The 14,808-nt window shown below is 29.0% G+C and overlaps 2 protein-coding genes across 2 annotated transcripts in view; one reads left to right on the top strand and one right to left on the bottom strand.

The window, feature by feature from the left end:
- Positions 1–13,225, bottom strand: part of vex (somatomedin B and thrombospondin type 1 domain containing protein vexed) — a 138,779-nt gene extending 125,554 nt beyond the window's left edge. The window contains exon 1 of the mRNA XM_088191764.1: positions 13,155–13,225. The gene's annotated coding sequence lies outside the window, so the exon portion shown is untranslated. The remainder of the gene's footprint in view (positions 1–13,154) is intronic.
- LOC148232458 (uncharacterized) overlaps positions 1–14,808 on the top strand; it is a 238,451-nt gene that overhangs the window by 171,402 nt on the left and 52,241 nt on the right. The gene's annotated exons all lie outside the window — the stretch shown is intronic.

Here is a 14,808-nt window from a genome sequence, read left to right as displayed (position 1 = left end):
ATTACACAAGAAATAAAAGAAGCGGAACATTGCCTTCGGAATACATTCGTATTTTTATCAGTAAAAATATAAATTATCTGGCAGATGCTAGTAAAATTATATGCTTTTAACTTGTCCATATGTAATAATATATATATTTTTAAACTTATCATTATTTATTTACATCCGATGTATAAATGTTACAGCAATTGTATATTTTTTGGTAAAGTTATATTTTTACTAGTCTAGTCCAAATACATTATCACCAGTAGATATATATTTCTACTAGCGAAAATATATTTTAATTGAAATGTTGTTCTAAAATGTCTATGAAAATAAATTTGACAGTTGCGAAACGTCCTGTTCAAACCCAAACCCATCCTAATGAAAGTTTTAAAACTAATTATAGTATTAGTAAATACAAACTAAGGCAACTAAAAAAATAAGCGAAAGAATAAGTATAGACAGACATTGCATCTCACAGTTTGTCTGCATTTCGATATTACACTATGTTTTAAAAATATGATAGCTAGCCTAACCGATATTTTTATAAACTTTTAATATAAGAGGGCTGATCAAGTATATGCAAACTGAATTTTGGTCAATAGGAGGGCGCAAAAACAATTATCACTTCTCAGAAGTCAAAAATCTACGTCAAAAGCAATAAAATCGTGTCGGCGCCGTCGCATGCCGTTGCCCACTGCGACGGCAACGGCATGATTTTATTGCTTTTGACGTGGATTTTTGACTTCTGAGAAGTGATAATTGTTTTTTGCGCTCTCCTATTGGGCAAAATTTGGTTTAGATGTACAGTATTCGATTCTCGAATGACTTTATTGCTTTTGACTTGGACTGGAAATTCACTATATGGTAACACTGAGCAGCAAAGAAAATACGACTTATTATCAGATAAATATTATGAGAAAATATTTTTAATGCGTAAATAAAATAGTTCGCATAAAATATAATTTCGAAAAAAAATTCACAACGGTGGTTAATTTTTATATTTATTTGTAGCATAGAAATTATATTACAAAATTAACTAATTAAAAAATATATAAAATGCCATTTTTCTCATGAGGCCCGGAATCATCGTTTTTCCAGGGCCCGGGTTCTGATTAGTATCAACTAATGACTTGTTAATAATTATTATAAGTTTCATATAATAAAGAAGCTGTCTTACAAATTTATTTAATTATCCAATGTCTTGAAACACTTTCATCAGATTTATGTTGAATTCTATACTTAAAAACTACTAACAAAGGTGCCAATTCTTCATTTGCATAACATTATACACTTTTTATCGTCTCTACATTTAGAGACAAACCCTCGTTTCTTTTTGGAATAAAAAAACACACTTTCGTCTAATTCGTAAATTCCCAAAGGATATTCAAAGATAGATGTGTTAAAATTAAGTGTTCTATCCATTTATTAGTATTGATTCTAAATTTGTACACTGATATATAGGAGCTGTTTTATTTCGTTACAAAGATTAAATTTTTTTATGAATGCATTATTTATTGGCTGATTAAATTTTTGTATTATAAATCGGCTAATGCTATAAATATAAAACTCTTCTTAAACTGGGGTTGAATTAAATAACATATATTTGGAGTTGCAAATTGTGGATACAAATAACTAAAAATACATATTTGAAATGTGTTTCTAATATTGCGTTTTTATTAATGTAACTCATTACTTAAAATTTAACCAAAAAAAAATATTTATTGCTACTTTATTTCAATACTTAAAGCGTCTTAATAAATAAAAAAAAATCAATACATATGAATCCTAACAAGATGTAACAGACAATAACCAATGAACCAGAGTTTCGTACTAGAATATCATTAATAAATCTTGATTAGCGATCACGTTTGTCAATAAGTAAATTCTTGAATAAGGACAGAATATTATTTATATAGCAATTAGTACTAAATGCATATTTAATAGCAAAGTATAATCAGCTAATTGATATTGATTTCGATTGTAATTTTACCTAAAATTAATCTAAAAATTATAAAAGTATAACAATACTACTACAATCATATCACCAACCATACACCAATCTACATATGATAAAAACATAAATTCAGGAACTATATTTCTGATTCTTTTATTAAAAATCGTGAATAAAAAACATATGGATAAAGATTTTCAATTATTCGAATATCAAATAAAAAATGATTGAAGTATCGGAACATTAAAATATATTTGTAGTTTTTTTCTCGGTTTTTATCGATATTATTTTTTTTAACGAATTAAAATAAACATCAATTAATTGCTTTTAAGATATTATATATTTAATAAATAATTATTAGTTAATAAAATTTATTTTAATTAATCATTAATGACTTTCATAATCGTTGAGCTTTTTGAATTATATTAAATATGCATACCATAATGCTAAGCGAATTAAAGCTTTTAAGGGCATCAAAAGAAAAGCTTAATTTATTATTTTACATACTTTCTGATTAGAGACGTCATTTGATCTTTTTTAAATCACATAAATTAAGATCAGCTACGACTGAATTAATTCAGAAAAACATTTTAAATACATAATTTCATCGAATTTATTGTATTAACAATAGCTAATAATGTTTAGAATAAATTTTATATATATACATAATCGGATCTGTATCGGCGTTTGTTTTGTGTGGATTTGCATATATATTAAATAACTATAAATAAATTAACCGCTATCGCATTATTGAACTGATTGAAATAAAATCTTTGCGTCTTGAAACAACAAATACTAAAATGTAACACACCTGTTTTTGAGATAAGCGTTAGACGATAATAAAGGATAGTTTTTTCTAATATTTTGTTTCGTTCAACGAAAGAATTCTGTGAATTTCAGTCATAGTAGCATTTTTTTGTTATGTATAAACGTCTTATGGCTTTTTTTTACCATGGCTTTTAGAGCAGCACTAGTCACTCGGGTATATTGAATGAATAAATGACTACTTGTGCTGCTCAATTTTTATGCTAAAATCTTAAGGGTGTATAATCACAAATATGTCACTACACGAACTGATCAATCAGAATAGTCTCTGCAAATTGGATAGACGGAACGAGGGCGAAAACAAATCGTGCCCCATTGTAGGTATTTATGTAGTGAAAGGTCTTCGTTCGGTGCACATTAGCAATTCAAACTGGAACTTTGTCGTTGGCACAAAGGCGATCCAGGAACTGTACGGACGATCCAGCCGAGCGTGAAACGATGCACACTCACGATAAAGTCCGACTACATTTTACAGATTGCATGGACCTACTACAAAGACTATTCCCGTCCATCTTCCGGATGGGTATCGGACAACAAATTTCACTTTTTAGTTTAATTCATAGATTACTTCTGTTTCTCTCTTTTTCGAGTCTCCATATTGCTGAAAACAACCCTTTGCAATTGGCACTCCTTTGTTCCTAGAATTTCAATGGTTTTCAAGCCATTATTAGATTTTTAGTGTTCAGTTTAATTAAATGCTTAAAGTGCATTGATTATTCCAGTAGTTCTCAAGACTATGGGTAAATAAATATGATGAAAATATAATATCGTATATATTTAAAGCTCAGTGTTTGTCAATGTAATAAATATATTTTTTTTAATAAATATATGAATAATATTGTTTGTTATTACATATAAACCTACTATACATATAAAATGTAATTTTGTTGATAAATCATAATATAAATATCAAACAAATCTCAGAACTAACGGTTGAATGAAATATCTGGATTTCATAATATAACATAATTTTATAAACTTTAAATCATACTATATATCTGTAGGTAAAGCTTTGGTCGTGGTGATATATAAAAAAAAATTGAGAAGAATGTATTTTGTAACTTATTTTGGGTTTCTTGTTTTATTCCATTGGGAAATCAAAGATTGTGATATATTATATCATGTTACCAAACATCACACAAACATTTGTTAATAATGTATTGCAAAAATAACACATGTCCCTGTTGAATTTTATTTATTATATATAGTACTAAGATAAGTCGAAATTTTTAATAAATTAAATAATGACATACACTAATAACTGTAAGGCGAATTTTATAAGTCAATAAACTTAAATTTCCTTAATAATAAAAAAAAAAATAAAAAAAAAATAATATAGAATAGGTAAAAATGTAGATGTGGTATATTATTTTGTTGTTTACAATTAATCAGAAAATGAACCTGACCAACAATAATCCAAGTGTATAAAATTAATAAAATTAGCAATTTACTTATAATAAAATAAAAATATAATATACATTTTTGCATAGCATAATTAGGAAAAAGTATAACGTCCAATATGAATATGATCTAACAGTGAAATAGATATTTCTCTAATATAATATCAACTATGGTCATAATAATTATATATTCTTTAAATTAAAACACATTTAAATAAAAAATAAACTTAATTAGCAACCCTATTTGTTCAAGTGATATTTTAGTAAAACTTGAGTCGACTCTAATTATTTTTAATATTTAAAGGTGTAAAAGTTATAATATTTTGTTATGTTTCAATTATTTTATTTTATAATAATAATTTTCCTCATTTAGACATCATAGGGGTTTTGACAATATCCATGAAAAAATCTGTAAACAGCAATAGTTTATCTAATCTGGAACTGCACAATAGCTACGCAAACCTTTGAAAGCCATTAATTACCATCAATAGTTATAGCTTAATAGAAAAAACTCTGTAATCCTTTTTTTTAAATACACTTGAAAAATAGTCCAGTAAAAAAATAATATCTATGCAACAAGTAAACATTGTTAGAACTATTATTCGTAATTATAAAACGGTCATTCAACATGCTTTTATCAAAATAAATAATTTAGAAGTGAAACTAAAAACTAATGCAACGGAAAACAATCACTTATCGCCAATCGAATCATCGACGACCACTAGACAGACTCTCAAAATTTGGCAATTTGACTTTGCTACCCGATACTGACACTTGATTAAATTATATATTTTTTACAATTAACTAAAAAATAGCTAAAAAATTGACACAATACCAAAATTAAAAATGATTTACTTTATTTTAAGACTATTTTAGATTGTGTTATACGAATAAAAATGCCTAAATTTAGTTGTTAAAACATTGAATTTATGCTTCAAAAAACCACGATTTTGATTATTGTTGATTTTAATTTTCCCAACATAAACACAAAATCAAGAATAAGCAATAAATGTCTGCTTGTAAAACTATCGTCATAATTTAACTATTCGTATAAGAGAAAATAAATATATCTAATAAAAAGATTTTTTTATTTTTTAATAATTATGATAATAATATAAATAAAATATTTTCTTACAGCTAACATTATATATAATATTTTATAATAAATAAGATACATAACAAACTCATTTTTTTATGATAAATAATTGAGAAATTGTAATTTTAAAATGGCTGATTAATAATCAAGTCAGATTGGTATATTTTAAAAATACTAATCTAAAATACTGTTGATAGTAAAGTTGACAATGTATATACATATATAGAGACCGGGGGCGGGCGGTGCAATACTTTTCAACTCAATCGCTCGTGTGTTAAGTAACGAGAGTGAATGAGAGATATGGGCATGCTGACCGCATGCTCTTACATCTCACTCACTCTCGTCACTTATCACGCGAGCAATCAAGAGTTAAATCATCTGCGCAAAATAATAGAAAATAATGTACTATTTATTACATTTATAAAAAAAATCACCTATCGAATTAAATAGTAAATTAAACTGATAAAACAATACTTTAGAGCTAGTTTTAGAAAATACCTAACTCATATATAAAATAAATAGAATAATATATATCTAGCAATGGTAAGTAGGTTATAAACTTTAATAATAAAAATATAGCGAGATTTTTTATATTAAATGAAATTAATAATAATATTATTCCGATGATATTTGGTTAATTCTGTTTTTTTAACTACTAGCGCTTCCCATTATTTCAACACTATTACTGTACAATTAATTGTACAATATAAATGATAGTATGTAGTATTAAAAGCTTAGCTACTAAATTAGTTGTTAAGACCAAGTTGTACGTACGATTATTAAGGCTAAGATGGAAATTTAACGGCCAACGAGTGATATTTCTGAACACGCATAGTTTTTTTAATAACGGATTTATGATTCACTCCTCAAGGGTATTCCCGGTAATACAAGAAGAATACAATTTTGAGCATGTTGCAAAAAATAAGCATTATTTATATTATTTTATTTTAATGACTAATGTCAATTTTACAATATAAAATGGACTAAACCCTTTTAAAAGATAATAAAGTTAAATTTAAGAGCTACACATAATCTTATGTAATTCATATAAGTATGTTATTAGTGCAAGATATTTGTAGTATGTTTGTGTACTAGTTTTTAGAATTTAAAATCTTATAATCATATATCATATAATAATATTTTATAATACAGTATAAATATAAGCTAAATAAATAGTATATAACATAACTTTAGATCAGAATAACATAACTTTTGAATGCCTGAACATGACGTTGTAAATTTACACTTCACAGATAGAAACACACACTTTTGTAACCCTGGATGTATTTTTTCGCTAAAAGTTTCTCGTCTTTCGTGTTCGATACACACATACGTACAAATACATGTCATAATCGTATTTCGTGGCTGTTCGCAATAAAGAACCGATTCCGCTCTGGATACAACCGCGTGAGAAATAAATGTTTTGCGGTGGGAAATCTCTCGTATCGACTTTAGTTTCCTATACTACGCACACGTACATATTTTCTCCCTTTCCCTGCTTTCATTTTTTGATTTGCAGGTATTGGGTATGCGGTAGATTTTTCTTCAATTTCCCTCGAGGGTTGACTCCCAGTGCTTCACGAGGGTACGTGAAAAATAGTGCTCAGATCTGTGTGAATAAGCGTTATGGTTAAGTTGGATTAATGCGCAATTTTATACTACATCTTCGTAAGTTGCCTACAACCTTTCAAATGGCGGGAAACTTATTTATAGTAATAGTTAACCAAACTATGACTATTTGGATATTGGATTTATGATATTGAGTCATGTATTGGAGCATGATAGGCATTATATGATATATTACGACCTTGTAAACACAATCAATAACTAAGTATTGGGACACAAGACTGAAATCAACGTATGTAAATCAGTGACATATATTTTATTAATTATATATTATATCAATATGCACGACATATCTAAGATTCATTACGATATTAATCAGTGAGATAAGTGAGATGTTTAAGTGTAATAACCAATTCTGATGTCTCAGACACAATGAAATTAAAAAACGCTCAGGTCCATGAAAGATTTAAACCCAGATCTTTTGAATATTAGTCAATGACCTATACCAGAGGTCGGCAAAGTGCGGCTCCGGAGCCGCATGCGGCTCTTTGGCTCCTTAGGTGCGGCTCTGGCACAAATATCCACGGGCATTCGCACCAGATTTAAGAAACAAGGAAATATGGAGCTCTAAATTTGAATGTTTTTGTGTTGATTTGGAAAATTATAATAAAGGTTTGTTAAATTAATAAATAGATTTGGCTCTCAATTTTTTTTTTAATTGTTGTAATGTACATATTTGGCTCTTTGGCTAATAAGTTTGCCGACCACTGACCTATACCATTAGTCAAACGTGTTCATAATTTTGTGCTAATATGTAAGACAAAGCTTTTTTTGATATTATTTTATGAAGTATAAAAAATATCTCTCCACATTGCCCTGTAAGCGGATCAGATAGGGCAGGGGTCGGCAAAGTGCGGCTCCGGAGCCGCATGCGGCTCTTTGGCTCCTTGAGTGCGGCTCTGGCACAAATATCCACGGTCCCGGGCGCCAATTCTGGTAGAGTGTCCTTTCCATGCAACGTTGAATGTGTGCGTGAGCGTTGACGTAGTACCTCTTTCATCCGGCAGGGGCGCAGCGCAGCGTAGTAGTATGGCAGCTGTCAATCTGCGTATTTGGCGGCTACAGACGGGGCCAAAAGTATGACCGGCGTCAGAAAAGGGCTTGTTGTCATTTTGAAATAAAAATTAATCGCGAGATATTGGTTTATCATTGCATTATTCACCAAGAAACGCTTTATGCGCAGACATTTCCGGAAGAAATTAGTAAAGTTGGGATTAGCGATCACGACCATCAACTCCATTGTAGCTAAAGCTCTGAATCATCGTCAATTCAAAGAATTTTTAGTTGAAATGGAGAGTGAGTACGCTGATCTTCTGCTTCATAACAAGGTTCGATGGTTATCAAGAGGGAACGTTTTAAAACGTTTCGCGTTTTAAAACGTTCAATAGGGATATTGAACGTTTATTAAAATATATGAACGTTTCAATAGGGATATTGCCAGAAATTTCTCCTTGAAAAGGGTGTTCACTATCCATAACTTACAGTGGATCCAAAACTTTCATTTCATGATAGACGTTACGTCTCATCTAAATCAGATTAACCGTAAACTACAAGGGAAAGGAAACACAATTTTTTCGATGTTAGAAGAAGTCATTTCATTCGAAAACAAATTATCCCTTTTTGTTCAAGATTTTGAAAGGGAAATTGTTTCATTTTCCTAGCCTGCTGAAGCATCGCCAAGAAAATAATTCCTCTATTAACAAACAGCATTTAAAAACAACAATCTTAAATATGAGGGAAGCATTTCTCAGCAAGTTTCAGGAGTTTAAAAACAGCAAAGCGACCTTAGCATTCGTCAAAAATCCTCTTAATGCTACATTGAAATTGAAATTTTCTCTTTTGGCATTAACATTGGTAACTTTGAAATACAATTGCAGGATTTAAAAAACAAGGAAATATGGAGCTCCAAATTTCAACGTCTTTGTATTGATTTGAAAATATTGGAGAAGAACGAATGTGATCTTAGTTCACAACACAAGTGGTCTGCTTTGAAAGACCTGGAGATTGAAGACATGATCATTTTCAACGTCTGGAATAGTATTCCTGACCCTTACGATCAGCTGAAAAAACTTGCGTTTGCTGTTCTTTCCCTTTTTGGTTCTACATATTCATGCGAACAATCCTTTTTAAGCATGAACTTTATCAAGAGTAAACTGAGAAGTCGTCTTATTGACGAGAACTTGGAATCATGCCTGAAATTAAAAACAACAACATATAAACTTGACTTACTGAAACTTTCCAAGGAGATGCAAGGACATTGTTCGCATTAAGTGTTTGTCAGTCATTGTCATGGTTTAAATTTATGGATACCTTACTTTCATATCATAGTTTATCGACGAATAAATCTTTATTAAGTGTGAAATCAAGTTTTATTCAGTGTACCCGTAATTTAATGAAGATCTAAAATTATAATAAAGGTTTACTAAATTAAAAAACAGATTTGGCTCTTAGAACTATTTTGAATCGTTGTAGTGTACATATTTGGCTCTTCGGCCAATAAGTTTGCCGACCACTGAGATAGGGCAATAGTTTTCAATCTTAGTGTTTCAAGTGTTTTTGACATAAAAACCAAAGTGTGAATTATAAAACTCTATCTGTGCGATTTAAAAAAGTGTACATAAATAATAAAAATCTCCTGATAATGCAAAAAAAATATATATATATATATATATATATATATATATATATATATATATATATATATATATATATATATATATATATATATATATATATATATATATATATATATATATATATATAGATTTTTAGATTTTCGCGAGTTGCGAATAGTTCGTGATCGTGGCCGGAAAATCACGACCGAAATATAGAATACAAGTAAGCAAAAATCGCGATGAATGAATCGCGATGATATAAAAATCGCGTGTGTGTGTGTTTGTGTAATATAATATATGTAATGTTGCCTTATATAATCTCTGTAATGTAATTGCCATTATTTTTATTAATATATTTATGTATTATACATACCGTAAGTATGTGAAAAATACGGTATATGAAACATGGCGTGCAAATTAAATTACTATTTTCCTAGCGCTTGATTAAAAATTTTCTCTGTCGCCAATCCGCCTCTTATGTTTTTTTCTACACACGCTCGTTTAAGCATATATACAAAACTTGGTATTGTGCGACCATCGCCTTTTGGGAATTTTCCTCATGTACGATGATTGACGAGCCAATTTTGCGAATATATTGGAAAGAAGCTTCGCACCCTGTCACACAGAAAGACCGAATTTAAGTTAGGTGTATCGCATTCTGAAAAAAATGTTTCACTCCAACGGATTTTCCAAATACTTAAAATTGTTAAAATAAATAGTTGTAAAAGTTATTTACAAAAAAAGTTTTCAAGCAAAGCATCTTTTGTATTCGAGACTTGAAAAAAGTAAGAGCGAATATACTTAATCACGCTTTCTTGTAAAAAACTTGCTTTGTGTAAAAGTGGATATAAAAATATTTTAATAAAGATTAGTATTCAAGTTTTAAGTAAAGGACATTAAAGCGCTTATAATTAAATATATGAACTGTTTTCAATCATTACGTTTATGCATCTTAAGCTAAACAATTATTACGACATCAAAAGTACTGTGTTATTATATTCAATAATACAAACACATAATAGACAGCAACAAAGATAAATGGTGTTCGATAAAAAGTTCGAATATCATATGAACTCTAGTGTTTTTTAATTTTTATCGTGTCTCTATAATTGAAAGTAGTACTATATCATTATAAAACTTTTTCTAGCTTTAGCTAATCATATGAAAGAATATCGTGACGCCTCATAAAAATCTATATTAAACATATGTTACTAATAATATATATTCAATAAATTTTAAATTCATATTATGTTGATTTTTTTGTATAATAAAATTAGCTATTAGCTAAAAAAAATATTAGAAAATAAAATATAATATTAAATCTGTCCCACTACGATAATTTTAATAATGTTTATTATCACACTTTGATTATTAGATATAATAATCAAAGCTGAAAATAAAAACAGCATGCTAAAACTATTCTATATAAATAATACTAACTTTTCTGCATACGTATTCAATTTTAACTGCTGAGCAAATTAACCTTAATGTTATCATTCAATAAAATAATAAATTACGATTCAATGTATAAACAAATTTAAATACTTTAATAAAAAAATATATAATTTTAAATTTATACAATTATTTTTTCAGAATTTTGTAAGCAGTTGCATAACTAAACTTAGTAGTTATATTATATTTTATAGGCATATTAATATATTGTCTTCTCAGCGTCAATTAGAAAAATATTTTCTTCTTGAATATAGATACAATATTTTTAAGCCAGATTTTTTGAGCTAAAATAAGATTTTAATTGGTTAGGCATCTCAAAAATCATTGAAACGTCATACAGTTATATTTCGAGACAATATTTATATATTAATATATTTTTGAAAAGGGTCATCCAAAAGCATAACAAGGCGACGATTCTCTCGCAAACAAAACAAACAAAGCTCTCCCCTCACTGCTTTCCAAATTTAGACCAGTAAGTGTCAGTCCTGCTTAACAATATATCTACATTTTCCTATTTCAAATCGAAAGGTTGGTCACCCCCGGCTTATGCTGAAAGACCAGACATTGTAGCCGACCAAAAGAGCTTTATTAGCTTACGACGCGTCGCATCGAGCTTTCGTTTAAAGTTAAAGCACGAGGCCCGTGTCGCTGCAGACCATTTTATGACCCGAACATAAAATTCTGTCCGTAATTGATTCACCGGCAAAAATTGTTTCGAAGCAAAAAATAAACTACAATATTGTTTTTTATTACGTTCATTTTGTGCGAAATTTTATGCATTATGTATAAAAGCATTATTGCGCATAGCTAAATTTAATTTATTACGAGCTAACTTTTTTATGTAGGAGAGGAACAATTTAATTGTTAAATAATGTGTTAAAACGCGGTTTTGGTGAAATTAATTTTACAATTTAAAAGAATTGTTTGTGGGACACTTAAAAATATACATTAAATTGCGATTGTGAGTATGTCAGTAGAAATTTTTAGTTAATATATGTATATTTTCATAATTTAATAATAAAAAAAAATAACTGATCTCAAATAGGATTTTGCAAACATTTCCTCCATAAATAATCATATAATAATTATAATGATAATAATTTTAAGAAACTATTAATATTATAGATTAAAGTAATAACTTAGGTTAGGTATTTAATATTATAAATGAATAATATATTATACATAAAAATTGTAAGAAAAAATATTAAGAAATAAATAACTTGTTAAAAGTTAAAGCGAGAACCTTTTGATACATTGATTTCAATACACTTCTTCAAATTGGTATTTCTTATCAAATTTATTTTGTGACACACATATTTTTGTTAAAATTTATCGGTACATCATATGCGACGTATTTTCACTGAATTTTTTTAGTGGTACTTTGCCAACAAATTAAATTATCTGCTCTACTTACATTAATTTTATTTATTAAAAATCACCATCGTGGAAAATCTTTGAGTTAGGATCTGTATTACACATATGAATTTTGTAATTAAAAATCATAAAAACGATTCTTAATAAGCTTTAAAATATTGCTACATACACTGACATACATAAAAAATTAGCTTCACAATCTTCAGAATAGCAATTAATCATAAAAAAATATATTGTCAATGAAATAAAAAAATCTAAGAATAATTAAATTATTATTTTCATAACTTCTTACAAAAAAGGCAATGAAAAATATGTCCTTAAAAATAGTATTTAAGCAAAGTAACTACAATTACATACATAAAACTATGAGCGTTTAAAGATTATTTTCGAAAAGTAATATCAGACTTTTTTAATGTTGAATCTCACATATTTTTACTATATAAAGTACGTGGCACTTACATGCAATTCTAACACTTACAGTTCCATTTTATATTTAATCAAAAAAAGCAAATAATTTATAGGGCTTAAGACATTTAATGTAAAATTACCTTAATTTTTAAAAATAAACTCTTATTATAATCAAACCCAACAAACACATAAATCTGCACAATAAGCAAATTATTATACTATCAAATTAACCCAAACTTGGTGTGTTTACTTTAACAACAAACCCCGGCTTAACCGACTTAACCACAACTCGATCATTTTCTCAAAAAAATAAATCCAATCAATCGCGCGCTTTTCCGCATCAATTTCTCGACGCGAAAATTTTTCTAAGCTAAACGGTACTTCCGCTCAGGCACTTTATAAGCGTGTTCGTGTTTATTTACCTGTTAGCGAAAGCTGGAGAGCCGAGAGACACACGTCCTGCCCGAGCCGGCCCGCCGAGATGAATGATTCTAGCCGGAGCAAGCCTTCGTCCTTTGCGCGAGAAAGAGAGCGCGCTTCGGCGCGAAAGGGACCGATGCGGATAATTGAGGGTTAGCCGCTTTGTTAATGAGCCAATTGGCCGACCGAAGAAGTAGAATTTTTTTTTTTTTAGTTTTGAGCTTTCAAGTTCAAAGCTCATTTTTCCATATCGACCTGATACGAACGAGCTCGAAAATTTTCGATCTAAGCTTTCAAATGGTAGTGCTACTTTTTCAGTTTCTAAATCATATTTATTAGTCTGCATTTTTTTTAATAATACACACAAAAGCGTTTATTAGAAAATTACTATCAAGCTTATATTTATTTTAAAAAAATATTTAGCTAATATAACTGAACAAATATTATAAAATTTAATATTAACATAAACAGAATATATAGAAAAGACTTAGATAATATTATTGCACAATAATTGAGGCAATATATATAATTAAAGATGCAGCTATTTGAACCCCCACAATTTATATATTTAAATCAACAGTGTAAAGGTAATTAAAAATCATACCTTATAAGGAAACGCAATATTTTTTTATATAAAATGCATATTTTAATTCTCATGATTTTCACATCACATCAATATTGAAAATACTACTAATTTATAAAATCAATAGTTATATTAAAATGACCTTGGTATTATCCAGTAAAAATTTTGTTCAGTATAACCCAATCCTTAGCCATGAGGTTGACATACTATGCTTTAATATTAAACTTAAACGTGCTTAATATTGAATCAACAAAGAGCTTACGCATAGACCCAAAGCGTATTAGTCACACGACACATACCAGACGTCGAAAGGACTTCCAGGAAACCTTCGTCGAAAGTGTGCGAAGCCCATCATCGTAACCGATGTACTATTAAATTATTAAAAAATATACAACCCGACTTCGCATGCGTTAAACACCCTTGCTTTAACTTACGCTCCCTGTGAATAATTTATGGCAAAATCCCCACAAGGTACACGTTCGTATGCGTATTTTTATCTCGCCCATAATGTTGAGAAAAGGAAAGTATTTTTTTAGATAATTTTCTAAGCGATTTTCCACTGCCCATGGTCGAATTTTTAACAATGGTTTAAGGTTGACGTTGACAAGGGAAAGAAAGAATTATCTCTCTGTGTGAATATATTAAGCGTTTCGAGTGTACAGGTGCGATACAAAGTTTAATCGAAGACAAGGCGATAGAATCTTCAAAAGGAAATCAAGCATGCTAGAATGGTTTTGGCTGTTTATCGAAAATATTAAAGAAAGAGCTGAAAGAATATTCTTTTGAATGTCGAAGGTATTTATCCAGTGAATAATATTAGATTACTTTTAACCTTCTGATAGCCGGACATCAATAGGCTCAAGGCAGACTTTTTTCTTTTTAATATTATGACACATCGCTATTTATAAATACGCATAAAAGTAGTATTACAGTTACTCACACACTCAAATTAAAACTAGAATATATCGAGAAGAGCGATTGACTCAGGCTAGTGCCACAGATCAACTGGAAGAGATCAGAGACCAGAGTGACTCGTGCATATCATTTGTGAATGGCTTCTTAGACTATATGAA

The sequence above is a fragment of the Plectrocnemia conspersa genome, unplaced genomic scaffold (assembly GCF_051122295.1).
Source record: "Plectrocnemia conspersa isolate PC_06_02 unplaced genomic scaffold, ASM5112229v1 ptg000009l, whole genome shotgun sequence".
Taxonomy (NCBI): domain Eukaryota; kingdom Metazoa; phylum Arthropoda; class Insecta; order Trichoptera; family Polycentropodidae; genus Plectrocnemia; species Plectrocnemia conspersa.
Note: the sequence above shows the minus strand (reverse complement) of the source record. Positions and strands in the feature narration are given on the sequence as shown.